We start from the raw sequence: 21,646 nt of genomic DNA, 5'->3' as shown, positions 1-21,646 counted from the left end.
TCAAATCCCAGTCACCACCACCACCACCACCATCAGTTAAATCCGTTACCGTCTTCTCTAATTCTCAATCCTTTCAAACCTTAATTTTCTCCACCCTCACTTCCCACAATCCCGGCCTCAATCAAGCATGCCCAAATCCGCCACCAACTGCAGCTTACTCTCAAATCTGAATTCTTCCTCGAAAACTGTTGTTGCTACCTTGATGCATACTCGTGACGCCGCCATCGACTCCCTGTCAAAGCTTAATGTCTCTCTCGAATCGGGTCATCGACTCCCTCAACTCTGCCGTTCCAATATCATCTTCCATCCTTCGCCGGGGTTTATGGGACAAATGGTGGGTTTTTTTTGTGGTGGTCGCCTTAGTTGACGCTTCTTGGTTGATGGTGGTATACAGTGGTCGCGCCGCTTTAGCTTGATGGGATTCATGTTGGTCGTGCTCACTGCCAAAGGTGGGGGTTAATTGGTGGTAAGGTGGTGATGGTGATAACTGATAAGGGGTTTGTTAAGGCTGGTGGGGTGATCCAATTTTCCAGTGAGATTGAATTATTATACGGTGTTAGTAATAATATGATTATGATTAATAATATAAATAATTTTCTTAGTATTATTAAAAAAAAATAAGATGGCAAATTGACAATGACCTGTTAATCTGGTACTCGGTCTTCTGAATACATTCTGGGAAGATAGTATTCAAAGTTGGGTTTATTTTGAGTTAAAATGTACTTTGGAGTATTGCGAGAAGGCCGCCCATAGTTCGGAGTATTTGTATTAAATAATCCTTTAAATTATGCAATTATGAATAATTATTCGAATAGAACATGTATTTGCATTTACTAATACATTTTTGTCATCTAATTGAGACCTTGTTATACTTTTTTCTTTTAATTAGAGTTTATATTCAAATTAATTATTGTTAATTGCTGTGGGATGGTGGGAATATTTGTCTCCGGCGATATGGGGCAGTTACCGCCGACAATAAGGACCAAGGTTTGTCGTCGGATTCTGTTCGACAAGCCGGCGAGAAGGGAGAGGACGAGAGACAACGGGAAGGGAGATGCGGTGGTAGTCGGCGAGAAGGGAAAAGACGAGTGGAAGCGGCCGGTGATAGTGGTGGCCGACGATTTCTGGTGGTAGCCGACGAGTGTTGGTGGTAGTCGGCGCAGGTGGCCGGTGTTGGTGGTCTATTTTATTTTATTCTTTTTTTCATGTGTACTTGCGTATTCCATAGTACAAACTTAGGTTTAATTTCTTTTTTTTTGTCCAGTGTACAGTACACAGTAATTAATTTTTTTTTCTTTTTTTTTCAATGTAGTACGTAATACGCTTATGAATATGGTACATGTGTTCGTAAAAATAATTTCAATAAAGTACATAATTTATCATGCATAATTTTTTTTTTTTTTTGAAATAATTTATCAATGTAATACACGATTAACATGTAGTGGGTTTGTGTAATTAAAGGGACATGAAATTTGGAATTAGAGAGAATATATTAGAGAGAAGTTAGAGAGGGCAAATGGGAGGAGAAATGATAGGGGTATAATTGTCAACAACGTACCGTGATGAGTAAAATTTGTGATGCGAAAATCAGCACCCATTTTAAGTCAGTAGATTTATCCCACATTCCCACTTTTACCGCTGTGTAACACCCGTTCTTTTCGTATAATGACTTTAAAAATATTTTTTTAAAATTATTTGATTTAATCAATTATATTTTTAAACATAATTTTTATAAAATTATACTCTATTGTTAAGGCGTAATTCATATATATATATATATATATGTGTATGTGTGTGTGTGTGTGTGTGTGTGTGTGTGTGTGTGTGTGTGTGTGTGTGTGTGTGTGTGTGTGTGTGTGTGTGTGTGTGTGTATGGATTTAGGATCCGGTGAGAACGATCACTCAGTGAGAACACTTATATACTTTACCCTTACATTATATTAGACTAAATATTTAGTCGCTGACTTTGAGTGTGTGGTCAGTTAATAAACTTTAATGGCCCAAACTTTAACCCAAACACAAAAAAACCACCAACATCCCAGATCAGCATTCACGTTCACCACTACCATTATTCCGACGACGGCAACGAACCACGACGTACTTTCAGCTCTCTCTGTCACCGAAGTTGGTCCCCTCACTTAATCGCCCTACCTCGATCTATTTCCTTGGCATCACCGAAATCAATTCATTCCGTCAAACTGATGAACGGTAGTCGGTATAAGACAAGTGGAATTGGTGAGCGGCACACAACAAGTCACCGGCGCTAACTACCTCTTTTTCCTCCTAGTTGGCTTCCCATCTGTTTCGATGTATCTACACAAATCCTTGATGCATCTAACCGCTATTTTGATGTATCTTAGCGTAGATACACAAAATTAGTTATAAGGTACATTATAATTGGTTTGAGATACCTCAAAATAGAAACCAGATACACTAGTTTAATTTAGCTCAATTTGAGTTTGAGCGAAGTTTAAAGAAGAGAAAGGGTGTTCGACTAAATGAATCATGCATTTAGATCACCCAATTTAAGATTCCTGCATTTCAGATCTCATTGGTGTTTTCATTTGCTAATAAATATGAACATTTTCATGGGTTTAATTAGAAAACTTAGGAGCTGTAATATACGACTCTTCTTTACCTTTTTTTTCTTCCTCCTTTTTTTGTCAAATGGGTAATGATTTTAGCAAGAACTAATCTGATCTCTACAACATGGTTCGGCGCGGTGGTGATGCTGGTGGGGACAATGACAACTCAGTGGTGGATTCAGAATGTCCGGGGTGGTTCGTGAGATCGCCGACGGCGTTTGGAGTCGTCGGTGACGTCGCAGGTGAATTCTGGACTTGATGGTGATGTCGCCGGTGTGGTCATGGTGGCTGCCGGCGTCAGCTAGCTGTGGACGTGGTGGTAGGCACTAGGCAATGTTGGTTTATGGAGTGAGTTGTGTGTGTGGATGAAGATGTGTGATGTGAGTTAAATTACGTGTGATCTCAGCCTTTAAAATCACTCTCATCTAAGGGAGGAGGGATGTTCTCACCGTTCTCACCGAATGGTCGTTCTCACCAGATCTTGACTCTCTCTCTCTCTCTCTCTCTCTCTCTCTCTATATATATATATATATATATATATATATATATATATATATATATATATATATATATATATAGAGAGAGAGAGAGAGAGAGAGAGAGGGCCGAATCCGGTGAGGCCGTTAATTAATTATGGCGAGGCGGCAGCCTCACCAAATTCCTTCATTAATCCTTCATTATATGGACTAACTTCCTATTATTCATTCATTTGAAAATTTAGGGGTCACTCCAAATCTTTTCATTTAGCCCAAAATACTTTCTCTCACTAAAATATTATATCATATAATAGCCCAATCACACAATATCTCTCTAAAATATAAGAAACAAAATTTTTTTCTGATTATTTTCTTCATCAAGCAAACTCGTCTTCAACGGAAATTCTCCAGCAAGCGAGCTCATCAATTTGTTCATCGATTGTTCGTGGATTTCATCAAAACAACATTCAACAACGTTGATTCAAGTAATTTCAGAAGAAAAATCGAATAATTTTCAGGTAATTTCATAATTTTCATCAAAATTGAGTATATTCATACAATTCTGACAATTCACTCATAAATTGATGATATCAGGTTCGAATTTGATCAAATTGAACGATTTTGTAAATAAAACGTTCGAATTTGACCAATATTTTGAGCGATTTCCTTTTTCTCAATTGCTATGCTATGGAGATTGTTCGTGGATTTCGTATTACTTAATAAATTGTTTTTGACGGATTTGACTCTAATTGCTATGGAGATTGTAGATATCACAATGATGATGATAATAGTGTTATTGAATCAGGTATATCGTTTTTTATGTAATTTTGTAAAAATCTCATGTTTTATGATTCAATTTGCATTTGTCAAAATTTCTGCTCGATTATTATGCAATATATGGATCGATATTGTATCTCAGTTTTTTTCCAAGGTTTAGTTTATGAATTGAGTTGATTTTGTGAATCTTAGAACCTAATTGTGTGACTGTAAGAGTTGGTTGAATTATTCTCGTAATGAGTTATCAATTGAGTGGATTTTGTTGTTTGGTGAATCTCAGACCTTATTTTGTGAATCTCAGACCTAGTTTAGTGAATCTTAGAGCTTGTTTTGTGAAACTTATCATAAGTGGTTAGAATCACCTTTTCTACTCTTTTACTTATTTTGTGAATCTCAGACCTAGTTTAGTGAATCTTAGACCTTATTTTGTGAATCTCAGACCTTACTCAGTGAATCTTAGAAAAATTAATTAAAACATAATATTCAGAAAACTTAAAAATCTTGTAATTTTTCATCACATAAAATTTCGCAGGTTCATGGCTTTCGAATTAACTAAACAACAACATTCAAAAATAAAATAAAATGAAAAGCTGAAAAATTAGGCAAGATATGATATTTGTTTAGTTTATCAATCACCCCTATTTGTTCGAGGCAATGCACATAGAGCAATATTGATATAGCTATAGGTGCAAAGATTCATCCGCATCAATGTCGAGTGATCTTCCTGCATGTTTAGATGAATATGGGACTCTTCTACATACTGGAATGTAGTTAAAATATTTTGAATCAAGCCTTGATGCTACCCATAGAAAGGGCCCCTGAACTCGGGAATAGGTAGCCAGCCATTCAGATCTAGTACGCCCAAATTGCTCAAACTTCTCCTGCAACTTAAAAGCCTGTTTTGCGACCATTGTCATTTGTGCCAAATTGAATTAGTACTAATCCCATAAAATGACAAGTCTGCCTGCACATAACAGGCACCAAAGACTCTATCTCATAACCTTGGCTCATTAAACAATCTGCCAATTTAGAGAGGTCAGGACAAACATACTTCCCTTTTTTATCCATATAACCTGGAACATTCGCCAAAACACAAGTATAGGGAAATACAAATAAATGAGACATTGTGTGCAATAGGGATTTTTGAAATGTTTTACAGAAGAGAGAAGAGAGGTTATTGGTATATATTATTATGTTTCAGAAATTAGATATTTATAGGCCTGGTATTTGGCACAACTGTCAACAGTGTCTGTTCACATTACCCATATATTAAATTTTTTGATTGTTCAATTTCCTTTTCTTGGGAATGGAAGTGTTATTAACAAATCAACAAAATATCCTCATACATACAACCTGACCTTTTCTTAAAAGTGAATTCATAATCTTCACCAAAAAATTTTAAGTTATTTGAACTAATAATCTGATACTTTATTTAGTGAATCTCGGACTTTATTTGGTGAATCTCAGCCTTTATTTAGTGAATCTTGGGCCTTATTTTGTGAATCTCCGTTGTTAAACTTTACTAATGCAATTTATTTATTTCTTATTGTGTGAATCAGAGACCCTAGTTTGTGAAACTAGAAGGTTATTTTGTGAAACTTAATAACTAATATATACAACTTGGGTAAGATTAAAAACTGAACTAATAATCTGAACCAAAAAGTGAACTTGTGAATCTCAGTCATTGTATTTGTGAATCATAGAGCTCCTTTTGTGAACCCTTTAGAGGAATGACCTATTCTGCTCTCTTCCTTGCTCAGATAATATCCTCAGACTTTATTTGTGAATCACAGACCTTATTTAGTGAATCTTAAACCTTGTTTTGTGAATGTGAGATGTGACTTTGTGAACCTTTTATCTTCTTAGGTATTGATTCAAATGTGAACAACAACTCACAGTGTAGTGTGACGCCTTGTGTCGGTTGTGGTGAGGTTCCTTGCTCTAATGTTGGTTCTCGTCAGGATGGTGAGGGTTCTACTGTTGTCTTAACAACCTCTACAATGCCAACTATTTCCACACCTACTACTTTGGTAACTTACACACCGGGTGGCACTGAGCAATGGATAACTAGGATTGCAGAGAAGTTTACACCCGTGCTTGGCAAAACATTTATGGACTTAGAGTCAGCAATGTTGTTCTATAAAATTTATGCTATTGCTTGTGGGTTTGAAGCAAGGAAGTCTTCAACTAAGAGGTTTAAAGATGGGACTATTCGAACAAAATGAATGGTTTGTCATCGTCAAGGTTTTAATAACAGGAAAAATCGTCCTCCAAAAGCTGATGCAAAAACAACAACTGTTGAAACTGGTGACAAAACAAAAGCTGGTGCAATAAGTGCAAATAGAAAAACAAAAACTGCTAAAACCAGTACGAAAAAGGGTGGAGTTGCAGGTGCAGGTGAAGCTGAGAGTTCCAATAAGCAAAGTGGTACAAGAATAACTAAAATTAAAAAGTGGGGTTGTGAAGCAATGATAAAATTCATGTACCATGAAAAGATGTACAAAATTGAACAATTCCGTGAGGGTCGCAATCACCCAGTGACGCCCGTCAAAAATAGGGAATTTGAGAAACTTGCTCTTAATATAAATCAACTGAACGAATATCATAAGCAATTGATTATACAAAATTCGAGATTGAATGTCGGGGCTAGTTTAACATACAAATTATGCAAGGAACAAGCAGAGGGTTTCGAAAATGTTGGAGCTACCCTTACGCAGTTCAAGAATTTCCAAAGGGAAGTAAAGTGTCTACTTAGTGGCAAGGATGGACATATGTTCATCTCTCGTTTAGAAACCCTCCGAGAAACAAAAGGGTTGGTATTTTCATATGAAACAGATCTTTGACAAAGGTGCCTTGACAAGAATTTTTTGGACAAATGCGGATTCCATCAGATGTTACGCATTGTTTGGTGATGCTATTTCATTCGATCCAACCTATGGAACGAACAAATATAACATGAAATTTGCACCTTTCACTGGCATTGACAATCACAAAAAAATCAATAACATTTGGATGCGTGCTTTTAGATCATGAAGACGATGACTCGTTTATTTGGGCATTTCAGCAGTTCCTGAAAGCAATGGGTGGCAAAGAACCCAATTACATCATCAGTGACCAAGATGCCGGAATAATAAATGCAGTTCCAGGTGTGTTTGGAATATCTTACTTTTCTGAATTTGGTTATTTATTTGGCGAATCTTGAAGTTTAATTTGTGAATCATAGAGCGTGTTTTGTGAAAGTTAGATCTTGATTTGTGAATCTGAGACCTTATTTTGTGAATCTGAGACCTTGTTTTGTGAATCTCAGACCTTATCTTGTGAATCTCAGACCTTGTTTTGTGAATCTCAGACCGTATCTTGAGAATTTCAGACCTTATCTTGTGAATCTCATACCTTGTTCAGTGAATATTTGGGCTTGTTATGTGAAACTTGGTTGTGGTTTAAAATCATCTATTTTACTCTTAATTTTGTGAATCTCAAACCTTATCTTGTGAATCTCAGACCTTGTTCAGTGAATCTTTGGGCTTGTTATGTGAAACTTGGTCGTGGTTTAAAATCATCTATCAGTCTCTTAATTTTGTGAATCTCATACCTTATCTTGTGAAATGTCAGACCTTGTTCAGTGAATCTTAGGGCTTGTTATGTTAAACTTGGTCGTGGTTTAAAATCATCTATTTTCCTCTTAATTTTGTGAATCTCAGACGTTATGTTGTGAATCTCAGACCTTGTTCAGTGAATCTCAGTGCTTGTTATGTAAAACTTGGTCGTGGTTTAAAATAATCTATTTTGCTCTTAATTTTGTGAATCTCAGACCTTATCTTGTGAATCTCAGACTTTGTTCAGTGAATCTTTGGGCTTGTTATATGACACACAAAGCTAATATTCTTAAACTTGGTCATAAGTTGTTGAAATTGCCTATATTGTTATTTCTCTTATCTTGTGAATCTGAGACCTTGTTTTGTGAATGTTAGAGCTTGATTTGTGACAAAAGATCTCTGACAATAGATAATGTGGATTTTGTGACTTGCAGCCGTGTTCAAAAAAGCAAGACATCGCTTTTGCATGTGGCACATTATGAATAAAGTAACAGACAAGGTTGGTAGCACAATTTGCAAAGAGACTGATTTCTTAAGTCGTCTGAACAATGTTGTCTGGAGTGAGGACTTGGAGCCTGGGGAATTTGAAGAGAATTGGGCTAAAGTCATTAGCGAGTTTTCGTTAGAAGAGAATAAATGGTTGACTGACAAGTTCGCGGAACGAGATCAGTGGATACCCGCTTATTTCAGGAATGTGCCGATGGGCAACATTTTAAAAACCACACAAAGATCAGAGAGTTCGAATAGCTTCTTCAAGAGATTTGAAAATAAATATGGGACTCTTGTAAAATTTTGGATGAGATTTGAGAGTGCCATGGACCAACAAAGGCACAATCTAAAGCTTCTCGGCACGCAGCCACAACTCATGCCCGAAACCCTATTCGGGTCAAGGCGGGAGGCCCATGCAGTGAAGGTCTATACACATGAAGTGTTCTTTGATTTCCAAAAGGAGGTTAAATTTTCGGTAAATGCGTGTAGTGTTTGTGGATACACCCCACCAGATCCAGTAACTAACTGTTGGAGCTGTGTCCTCCAGTTAGTGCGGATAACGTCATTGCACATACACTTGTACGGACAAGTGGGAGCTTGTTGGGGCTGGTGTCCTTTACAGTTAGTGCAAGGACTTATAAATTTCTAAAAGGATCAAAGGGTATACTTTTGTATTATAATCAGTTGGTCCACGTTTATCAATAACGGTTGGCTTGCTAGATAAGTTTGACGTTATTGTCATACAGATGGCGGTGATCAACTGGTCCCTAAAAGTCACACCTATAGGATACGTTTGAGAGATGTGACGGTATGAAAATACAGTCATGTTGATGCCAGAAAATTGACTAAGCAGTTAGTCCGAGTTATTTGACTAATAATTAGTCAAAATGCGATGTTGAGATATTTTATTTAATACGGATTAAATAAAATTGGCTAAGGCGAATTAAACAGTTAATTCGTAAATTAAATATTAACGATTATATTTAATTGATGTATATTGAATTAATTATAAAATATCGTCTTTGTCGGACATGTATTAATATTTCAACTAATCCGTGTTATTAGTTGATGCTTTAATAACCGATAACCGATGACGATTTATAATAAAACCGTGTCATATACATTTAGCGAATTTCGGGTCGTACCACGAGTTAAAAATAAGAGAAAGTGGAAAGCCCACTCTCCCCATTTGAAGCTCACGGCCGAACCCAAGCAACAAAAGGAGAGCTTTCTCTCCTTTTGCCCTAATCATTCATTTGTGAAAAATAATTAGGGTTTTGAGAGACATTTTTCCTCTCAAAATTCAGATCTCACATCTAAAGAAACTCACAACAAATTCTCTCAATATTGCAAGGCAATTAGAGAATACATTTCTAGCACAAGGGCATATTCTCAGACGATCTTGGGTGCAACAATTAGGAGGAGATCTACTTTGATCTCTCATTGCCGAATTGCACTAGGACCGAAGGTTAATTCTTGTGCTTTATCGTTTTTCATTGTTTTTCGTTTATGACAATAAATCACGTATTAAATTTGCGTTATATTCCTATAATTTAAGGGTTTTATACGGATATTACCCCTCAAGTGGTATCAGAGCGAGGCCACGTAAATATTTCTATGTGATTTTCATCAAACGAATTTGAATCGATAATTTTTGCTTAAAAATTTCGTGCGGCAGCCTGTTTTGATCTCGGCAGAAATTTTTTTTTCTGTTGCGTTTTTCTTTCTTGGGAACCGTGTCTAGTTTACACGGTTGTGGTTGTTGCATGTCTTGTTTTCGATTTGATCTTTGCATATTGTTTTTGTAATCGATATTCATTGCAATATGTTAAAGATCTATCAATTGCTTTTGTTGCATAAAATGCTCTATTGAATTTTTTTTGCACTACTGTTTTTCCTTTCTTGAAAACCGTGCCTTGTTCATACATGGTTATGATCACACGATCTTTTGTTTTTCGATTTGTTCTTTGCGTATTGTTATTTTAATCGATAATTATAACAATATCTTAAGATCATGTCAATTGTAATTTTGTTTTAATACGGATTATGTTCAATTTACAATTGTTTGTTAACAAATCGATTTAGTTTGTTTTGTTGAGGCTCTCGTTTTTTTCCAGCCGCTTGAATTTTTTTTTTTTTTTTGGCCTTTTGAGCTCTCGGCATTAGCTCCAAAATAAAAAAAAAAAATTTTTACTGGTACTGTTCACGGCAGACGTGAAGAAAAAAAAAAAAATTTCGAGTTTTATATTTTTTTGGCCTTAACATGTGCATAATACGGATCTTATGCATTCGCTTAATAGTGAAACGGTTCACTCACGTACCATTTAGTTATTTTAAAACAATTTAAAGTAACGGATTATGATGAATTAAAATTAAACTGATAGAAGCGGTTTTATCACATAATTTTAATTATCTTTGGTGGTTTGGATTAATTTTAACATAATTACGGAATTATGTCACGAATAAATTATTTTTTTTAGTTGATGCATTTTTTATCGTTATTGTTGAATGCCTTGAATGCTTTTTATTACGTATTTATTCATTTTACAAACAGTTGTAACTTAGTGTGGCCTTAGTAGAACGTGTTACCGTAATGATGGAACACGGTCTTGGTTGTATTTTGAGATCTCGTATCTCCAATTTTATTTTTTTTGTAATTACAGTTTTTATTTAGAATGTAAATAGGTTTATATTTTGTAAATTTTAATTGTAACTTTGAGAAGACTAAAGATGGAGATCGGATGCTCACTCCCGCTGCATGAAAAAGATGGAACATCAAGACAAGCTTCTCGGGTCCAGCGGTGGATTCCAAAGTTGTATTATGTTCTTTTTACTAGGATAGGCCACACTAGGAATTTTTATTTACGTTTTGCATTCTTTTATTTATTTTATCGTAACGATAGATTGCATCATATTCCGCCTAAAAACCAAACCACCTAATAATTGCATGAAAACTGACTCATATAGAGGTCACGCGTTAGTTTTCTTTGATATACAGATATCACACGTTTTATTTTAAGCCATCACCTAAATTAATTCATTCACGCAATGCTAGTTATTCGTTCACTTACAATGAATTAAAATTAAGTCGATGGGATCTTCCTCGTATAAACAAAATTGAGAACGGTCTTTATAGGTCAAACTCCAATGAATCCCTTCTTCGTCGGTAGGCATAATATGACCCCTTCTACGTCGGGTAAGTTGGAACCGATTGACCTATTTTATCTCAACACTATGGTCACTCGTACGATCCTGTGATTATGGTGGACTATAGATAGGATTTACGGAAATCTATCGACCAATAGTTTTTACGGAAGAACTAGCTAAACAGTTGGCTTATCAATTTACAGAAATTGAGTCTTGGGATCACTTGTATTATTCTTGAGGGAGATCAATTATGCAAGTGCAATGAGTCTACACAATTAAAATGAATTTTTAATAGACTTAAATCACCTCGATGAGTTGCTTATTTCGTTTTTGTTTTTTCTTTCTTTTTCAGCGTAGATCACGTTTTTTTAAAACTGCTAATAACATAATGGCTGGCATCCTCGATGACCCAATGCCAAGTGCCACATTGGACCGTGAGTCCGGCCGGATCTTCATGAATCGGATGAATCAGTCCACTAGATCGAAGAATGATGGATCAAACTTCGCGGAATGGGAGGCGGCATTACGGAATGCGCCACGGCCGACGGGAAGCTCAAGTATCTGACTGAGCCCCTCCCGCCAGCCCCAGGCCCCACGGCTCGAGTTAACGAGGTCTCCACGTATAGCGACTTCGTCATGGAAGCGGGTGCGATTAAAAACGTACTCATTTTTGCAATGGAATCCAATTTGCAGAAACGCTTCATAGCCCAAGGTGCAAACAAGATTTTCACCACGCTCACTAAGGAATTCTCGAAAGCACCGAGAATCGTGACCTATGAGCATACCACTCGCTTCTTTGATGCGAGACTCCAGAAGGGCCAACCGGTTAGCCCACACATTCTCAGCATGATTGAGAATGTCGAGAGACTGGAGGCACTTGATTGTAAAATCAGCGAGAACATTGTGATAGACCGCATGCTTCATTCACTCCACGATGGTTTTGCGCTCTTTAGAGCCAATTACTATATGAATGATTTGAAGAAAAGTCCCCATGAACTGCACTCCCTTCTCGTACAGACCGAGAAGGACATGAAGTTCAGTGGGAGCATGAAACAAGATGTTCTCGTTGTGACAAACAAGGGCAAGGGTAAGGGCAAAGCTCAAGCGAGACCTAGCAAAGAGGCAAACCGAAGTTCAAGAAGTCGTGGTCAGGTAAGAGTGGGCCTGGTGAGGCAAGTAACTCATCAGGCGCGACAAAGAGCAAAACCGAAAACATGGAATGCCATCACTGCCACAAGACTGGGCATTGGAGGCGCACATGTCCTGTTTATCATGAGGACATAAAAGCAGGTCGCGTTAAACCTGTTGGTATGTCTTCTTCTTCTACTTTTATTCATATGATTGAGATTAACCACGCAAGTTACGGAACTTGGATACTAGATACTGGTTGTGGTTCTCATCTGTGTAATCATGTGCAGGGGCTCCGAAACATCGAACCCCTCGTAAAGGGTGAGGTGGACTGCGTGTCGGGAATGGAGCACGAGTGGCCGCCGTCTCAAGGGGAACATATGTGATCCAGCTTCCTAGCGGATTTGAGTTATTTTTATATAACTGCTATTATGTACCCAGTCTTTCTAAAAACATTATTTCAGTTTCTGCACTTGACAAACTTGGTTTTTCATTTGTAATAGAGAATAATTCTTGCATTTTCTCATTGCACGATATGATTTATGGCAAGGCAGTCTCCATGAACGGAATTTATGTTTTAGATCAGACCACTAAAATATTACACGTAATGAATAAAAAGTTAAAGGTTGGTGACAAAGATCAAACGTATCTATGGCACTGTCGTATGGGATACATTAATGAGAAACGCGTAAAACAGCTCATAAAGAATGGAGCTATCTCGGCCTTTGATTTTCAATCATTTGGCACGTGTGAATCATGTCTCATCGGTAAGATGACTCGAATTTCCTTCAAAGGTGTTGGAATGCGCACTGCTGACCTATTAGGACTCATACATACGGATGTATGTGGGCCTATGTCAATCACCGCACGAGAAGGCTATAGGTATTTCATCACTTTCACGGATGATTTAAGTAGATATGGCTATGTCTACTTAATGAAGCACAAAAGTGAATCCTTTGAGAAATTCAAGGAATACCAGAATCGGGTACAGAACCTCTTTGGGCGTAAAGATTAAAACACTGCGCTCAGACCGTGGTGGCGAGCATCTTTCTCACGAGTTTGATCAATACCTTAAGGACTGTGGGATTGCCCTACAGTTAACTCCACCTGGAACACCTCAGTTGAATGGTGTGTCCGAACGGAGAAATCGAACACTACTTGATATGGTTCGATCCATGATGAGTCACACCGTGTTGCCTGACTCATTATGGGGTTATGCTCTTCTGTCAGCTGCTCTAATACTTAACCGAAGTCCGTCTAAAGCTGTTGACAAGACTCCATATGAACTATGGAAGGGAACGGTCCCTAACTTGTCCTTTATACGGGTTTGGGGCTGCGAGGCTTATGTCAAGTGGAGACACGAGGATAAGCTCGGCCCGCGATCGGTCAAGACATACTTTATAGGTTATCCTAAAGGAACACTTGGTCATTACTTTTATTCACCAACCGAACAACGTGTTTTTGTTGCGGCTAGTGCGACATTCTTAGAGAAAGAATTTCTCGAGAATGCAAAGAGTGATAGAACCTTCGACCTGTCGGAGATTCCAGAACCAAATACCGAGCAACCATTGGAGGAACCAATTCCTTCAATCCCGGCTGCGGTGAATATTCCTGAGGAACCTAGGAGGTCGGGAAGAGTCTCTATTCCTCCGGACAGATACATTGGTATGGTCGAGGAACATGACATAGATGACATTCTACTCTTAACGAGTAGTGAACCCGCAACCTATAAAGGTGCCATGACCAGTTCCGACTCAAAGCTATGGCTTGAGGCCATGCAATCCGAGATGGACTCTATGTATGAGAACAACGTATGGGATCTTGTTAACTTACCTGCTAAGGTTCGTCCCCTTCAATGCAAATGGCTTTACAAGATAAAACATTCTGTGGAAGGTCAACAAGATATCTATAAAGCACGACTAGTTGCTAAAGGTTTCACCCAAGTGCCAGGGGTTTCTTCCTATGGCTCCAGGGGTGCATTTGAGCAAGTCTCAGGCACCAGAGACACCGGAAGAGAAAGAGCGCATGACACGGATTCCTTATGCTTCGGCTATAGGATCAATCATGTATGCCATGATATGTACACGTCCGGACGTGGCATATGCATTGAGTATGACAAGTCGATTCCAACAGCATCCAGGTGAATCACATTGGATGGCTGTCAAGAACATTCTTAAGTACCTACGGAGGACTAAAGATTGGGCATTGACTTATGGAGGCGATCAAAAGCTATGCAAGAACCCGATTCGTGAGATGCTAGCTTCCAAACGGATCGAGATGACTCGAAATCTCAGTTTGGATTCGTTTTTACTCTTAATGGCGCTGCATCAGTGGAAGAGTTCCAAACAAAGTGTTACACAGATTCTACGATCGAGTCCGAGTACTATGCCGCGTACGAAGGCGCAAAGGAAGCGATATGGATGCGTCAATTCTTACAAGGACTATCGTGCCTAGTTCGAATGACCCGATCACCATCTATTGCGACAATAGAGGTGCCATCTTCCAAGCTAAGGAGCCAAAGTCTAGCAACAAGTCTAGACATGTACAACGGAAAGCTCATCTAATCCGAGATTACGTGGAGCAAAAGGAAGTAGTGATAGAAAAGATTGCTACAGATGATAACATAGCAGATCCTCTCACTAAACCATTACGACAAGATAAGCATGAAGGACACGTTAATTCCATGGGAATTAAACGTGTTCCTAAGTTGTAGTACTCTTTTATGGATTAGATTCATTCTTTTTTGTACTCTATACGACATCATCATTTTGATATTTATATATTTTGTTTTTCATGTGGATTTGTACGACAAATTTTGAACACCACAAAGTGAACTGAACAAACATTATATTTTTGGTCCTTAATTGCCCACGTGAGCTGATAACTCAAGGTAATTATTTTGTGACGTTGGTTGATGGTGGGTTCAACGAGCCATAAGTCAAAAGGTTGACTGACCAATCACAGAGGCGATTTATACGGATATCTCGTAGGACACAATTGTGACATCGACGTGGAGTCCTAAATGTTTTATAACATTCGGTGCCCGGTCGTGGATAGGACCTCCATGGTGATCCTAAGAGTCGATTCTTTTGACTATCGACTGTCTCTTGAGACTAAGGCAGATTTTGGGTGACTTTGGTTTCTTTCTCACGGTCGTCCGTAACTGAGGGGCCAAGTAGATTTTTTCGGGTCATTTCATGTTGTGCTTAGATCGGAAGGAGTCGAGTTGAAGGAAATATTCAGCCTTTATCAGGTACTCGATATTTCTCGGGGCCACTCGAGGAGTCAGAATCGAAATGCATGGCCATGCTCGAATACGAATTCGTTTTATCAGTTGAGTTACTCTCTAGTCGGGGAAACCACTCTAGATACAGATCGATTGTAAAATACGACCTTTGCGGATCCGGATCTGCAAATTGTTTTACATTGAGTGGGAGAAATTTTAAATGAATATGAGAATCGGTTATCGCACATACACTTGTACGGACAAGTGGGAGTTTGTTGGAGCTTGTGTCCTCCAGTTAGTGCGGATAACGTCATTGCACATACACTTGTACGGACAAGTGGGAGCTTGTTGGGGTGGTGTCCTTTGATTAGTGCAAGGACTTATAAATCTCTAAAAGGATCAAAGGGTATACTTTTATATTATAATCAGTTGGTCCACGTTTATCAATAACGGTTGGCTTGCTAGATAAGTTTGACGTTATTGTCATACAGATGGCGGTGATCAACTGGTCCCTAAAAGTCACACCTATAGGATACGTTTGAGAGATGTGACGGTATGAAAATACAGTCATGTTGATGCCAGAAAATTGACTAAGCAGTTAGTCCGAGTTATTTGACTAATAATTAGTCAAAATGCGATGTTGAGATATTTTATTTAATACGGATTAAATAAAATTGGCTAAGGTGAATTAAACAGTTAATTCGTAAATTAAATATTAACGATTATATTTAATTGATGTATATTGAATTAATTATACAATATCGTCTTTGTCGAACATGTATTAATATTTCAACTAATCCGTGTTATTAGTTGATGCTTTAATAACCGATAACCGATGACGATTTATAATAAAACCGTGTCATATACATTTAGCGAATTTCGGGTCGTACCACGAGTTAAAAATAAGAGAAAGTGGAAAGCCCACTCTCCCCATTTGAAGCTCACGGCCGAACCCAAGCAACAAAAGGAGAGCTTTCTCTCCTTTTGCCCTAATCATTCATTTGTGAAAAATAATTAGGGTTTTGAGAGACATTTTTCCTCTCAAAATTCAGATCTCACATCTAAAGAAACTCACAACAAATTCTCTCAATATTGCAAGGCAATTAGAGAATACATTTCTAGCACAAGGGCATATTCTCAGACGATCTTGGGTGCAACAATTAGGAGGAGATCTACTTTGATCTCTCATTGCCGAATTGCACTAGGACCGAAGGTTAATTCTTGTGCTTTATCGTTTTTCATTGTTTTTCGTTTATGACAATAAATCACGTATTAAATTTGCGTTATAGTCCTATAATTTAAGGGTTTTATACGGATATTACCCCACACTAACTTTGAAGTTTCAATTGTTGAGGACGCGAACAAGCGAAAGAGATATGCAGTTGAGTACAATCGGAGAACAATGGATGTTCGTTGTGCATGTAAATTGTTTGAAAGGAAAGGTATCTTATGCAACCATATCATTTGGATTTGCTCGGGAAAGTTTAAGGAAATTCCTGAGAAATACATTTTGCGTAGGTGGAGTAAGAATGCACTCAGAAACACGGTTTATGATTTGAATAGAAATCTACTGGAAAACAATGATCTTACTGGTAATAGTAAGTTTGAGATGTCTCAGGTGTGGTCTGAGATTTACGCAACTTTTGGTATGCTTAAAAGAAAAGAAGAAGAGTTTGATATGAGAGAGTTTGCCAAGCTAATAAAAGAATTCCGAGAGAAGTTGGAGCCAAACCCAAAGCCTTTGACCAAAGAACAAGAATTGGAGGCCCTTCTCAACTGCAAGGCTCCAAAAGAAATCAAGATCTTACCACCTAAAGTCTCTAGAAACAAAGGTAGTGGTAAAAGGATGGTGAGCAGCAAAAATAAGGCAATTATGAAGGCAAAAAAACCAAAAAGGTTGTGTGCTAAGTGTAAACGCATGTCACACCATGATAAAAGAAATTGTCCAAATGAGTTTGCAGAGCATCCTCCTGAGAATCAAGTATGTATAATTCTACTCTTGTCTTTCAATTTTAGTGTTGTTTGACAACGCAACTACTATTGTCTACTAATTCTTTTTTTTTTTCTAAAAAAAAAAGTATCTAATAAAGGTTTGATTCTTCACATAGGGAGACACATCGGAAGAAGAGGAAGAAGAGGAAGAGGTTGAGAATGAAGAATGATGTAATGAGGAAGAAGAGGAAGATGATTGAATAAGACAAGTTTTAAGCTTGTTTTATTTTTGTCAACGTTGTGAATCCTGAACCTTATTTTATGAAACCTTAGGGCTTGTTCTGTGAATCTTAGGGCTTGTTCTGTGACACTTGGTCTCAGACCTTATATTGTGAATCTCAGACCTTGTTCATTGAATCTTAGGGCTTGTTCTGTGACACTTGGTCTCAGACCTTATATTGTGAATCTCAGACCTTGTTCAGTGAATCTTAGGGCTTGTTCTGTGAAACTTGGTCGTGGTTTAAAATCATCTATTTTGCTGTTAAATTTGTGAATCTCAGACCTTATTTTGTGAATCTCAGACCTTATCTTGTGAATCTCAGACATTGTTCAGTGAATCTTAGGGCTTGTTCTGTGAAACTTGGTCATGGTTTAAAATAATCTATTTTGCTCTTAATTTTGTGAATCTCAGACCTTATCTTGTGAATCTCATACCTTTTGCTCAACTCATTGACAATGTCAATGTCAAACTTGGTCGTGTTTTAAAATCATCTACTTTACAACTATCAAAATATCTTTACAAGAGTTGATGAAGGCAACAATCTTTACAACTATCAAATATCTTTACAAGAGTTGAAATATCTTGCCTCGATGTAACACCCCGATTTATGAAGGAGCCTTTAGCAAGACATTCCCTAATAAACCGGACTGTTACCATCTCGGTTTCCCGAGGTAGTGAATAACAAATTAAACTCCAAGGCAAAATATATAATTACTTTAACTTAATTATTACAAAACCTCTTTTACATCAAATTACAAGGAACTAACATAAATGAAAGTGAAAGTCTTCTAAATGATGATCTAGCTACTAAGTCTTCTGATCCAGTGTCTCACGCCCATCAAGCTCCCATCCTATCTCATAAAACCGTCAAGCCTCGCTCCCCAATATTTGGATCGTCACGGTGTTCACGAATACACGTGGTCAACCACGAGGTTGAGTAGGGAATACAATGAAACAACAAAATATGATATGCATGCTCCTCCGTCACCTCCATCTCCATCTCAACTCATATCTCATAACCCGGAACACCCAGCCATACCGATCCCCGGTAGACTATATATCGACCGTAGCCGATCCGCCGCATTTCCTTGTGAGGACACCAGGGCAAGTCTGCAGAACCCGCCGGGCCTTATCACAACATCATCTTCACCACACCACATCACCACAACATCCTCCATCTCCAATGCATATGAATGCTCAAAAGAAATTAATGCAACACAATATATATCTTTGAACTGATCAATCATAAAATCATGCCGGTTACCAAATGTTGTGATAACATACTCAATACGATCAATTCAGTTAATCACCTTCCAGTATATGAATCATAACGTAAATCAACAGCCACGAAGCAAGTCAACGTTCACAGTTTGGTCATACGAAACACAAACAAGTCAACACAATTCAAAATCAACGATAATAAGTCAAGTGTATTTCCCTACCTTTTCGCAATCCAAGCACACACAAGCAATCACTTATGATCCTTCACTTATCCATCACCTACATAACATAATTATGTATAATTACCATCTACTCAGTCAATTAATCATGCACATAACCTAGACTCGTCATAACTTAATAGGAATATCAATTTAAAGAACAAACACGACTTTTCCTGATTTTCCTGCTCATGGCAGACTCGATATAAAATGAATAACTAATTCCAGAAAATTCGAATTGATGCAAGGCCAATTGAATTAGAACCCCATGAGTCTTAGCTACAATTTATATCTAACATGTTTTTCTCAAATTCCAAACTTATCAAGGGTTTTCAGACTGATTTCCAAAACCTGACAGAAACCGTCGCATAAAAAGTATTGATTCATAAAACGAGTTTGACAAATGATTCTTAAGTAAAACCAACGCCTAACTTATCTAAACTCTTTAAATTAAATATATGAAAAAGACCCAGCACCAATTAAATATATAAATTATGTTTTAGAAGTAATCTTTCAGCCTCTACTGATTTGCGGATTTTTTAGATAGACGTTCACAAATAATTTCTTCAGGAAACACTACACGGTGAAATGCTACCAATTTTCACAGGCATAAACTAGGCTTGGAATAAATATGAGTCTCTTATTTAACTTTTTGCATCCCACGGCTTTAAGACAGGTAAAACACTCAAATAACACAGACCAACGAATCTGTAAATTGCTGTAACTATTCCATTCATTTATCTCATACAATTTATAATCAAAAACCCCCAAACCAATTCTAGGGTTACGAAAATTATCCCAATAATACTATAATTATGCTAATAATTGAATAAAGAGGTAATAGGATAGTCTACTTACGAAATAGGATGAGAATAGGCCGAGAAATCGCCTCGCAATTCCCTCACGCTCCCTTCACACACGGCTCCCTCTTCTCTCTTTTCTCTCTTTTCTCATGGTTAAAATGAATATGGTCATAGGGAGATTAGGGTTTGGTTAGATGGGTTATACATATAGGATAGGTGCTATTAAGACGATACGGGCCTAGCCTAGTTAGATTCATTAAAACCCGAGTCACATAATTACCCGAGTCACAAATACACTACACGACCCAGCTGGTAACTCGGCCTAATATAATATCATATTAAAATACCGGGTATTACAGTCTACCCTCCTTAAAACAAACTTCGTCCCAAAGTTTAACCATAACAGAAACACATCATGTAACACTCCAACATAACCCACACAACGCATAACCAATATAGCCAAACTGAGAAATCACACATGAAAGTATAAAGATTTTACAATCCTACCCTCCTTAAACATGGTTACGTCCCCGTAACCTTCATTATTATAACAAAAGTTCTCAAACTACTGCTAACAACTGAAAGAGGATAAAAGATTCACAACTCACGTTCAAATTAACTAATCCCTACTAAAGACAATCAATATACAAGCTCTCTCAAGGAAGCTACAGTTACTGCTGCTACAGCACATCGCCACGGATCGGAGCAAAAGTCACGTTGAATAACTTAAGACATTTCAGTATTAATCTAAACACTCTTCATATCAATCAATACATGCAATAACATTCACAGGATCTGCTTGTCAATCTAATTTATACATTACTACTCAGGTTACAAAGATGAAGATGCTTAGGTGCTCACATATGGTTCATGTCAAATAGCATATTTTCCAAGAAATATTGGTCGAATGACGAATGACGAATGCACATTGATTGGCAAATTTTACAAGCTTATTGGTCGAGTCAGTCAAGCGAGTAAACAACGATATTGGAAAGTTAACATACAATACTATCATACATAAAATTTCATTCTTGGTGTTAAATATATTTAAACTGCACCCAACACCATGACATAAAAGATTAAATGTATTTAACTACACCAATTTTACAAATATTCATTACATATCATGCTAATATCAACATACCATGTTAACACACAACTCACTTAAATCACCACATTACATTTCCCGTTTTGACATTCGTAACTAACCACAACCCACTAATTCACTACATGAACGAACAACATGACTAAATTAACCCACTATTTGTGACTCCGTTCTAGCTTCATTCCCCAGACTAGCAAATATCATGAAACCATACAACCAGACATTAATGGCCGGAAATCTCATTCAATTTATACTCACACGACAAAATTTAACTTCATTTTCAAAACTTTTACTTTCATCTTTGGACGGTGAATAACTTTCTTAACATAAATCTTATAACAGAGCCGTCCATAGAATCCATTTAACTCAAAATCAGATAAACTTAACTCAATTCCTTCAAACAATACGAGCTTAGGTGTCGACTCATATTTCGTAATTTACAGGTTCATCTTATTCATTTCAGTCCTATCTTTACTAATGAACGACTATTACCTCAACATCAGGATTTTAGTTGCATTTCTTTACTCAGTTATATTCACGGTTAACACGACTACAACATTTAATCGGAGACCTTTTAGATAGTACACATTCCCTGGTGACGTCTCATCAAAGCATACGATTCGTACCATGATGTAAAGCAAGTAACTACAAATTAACTGTGTT

Source organism: Silene latifolia, chromosome Y, assembly GCF_048544455.1.
Source record: "Silene latifolia isolate original U9 population chromosome Y, ASM4854445v1, whole genome shotgun sequence".
NCBI lineage: Eukaryota > Viridiplantae > Streptophyta > Magnoliopsida > Caryophyllales > Caryophyllaceae > Silene > Silene latifolia.
Note: the sequence above shows the minus strand (reverse complement) of the source record.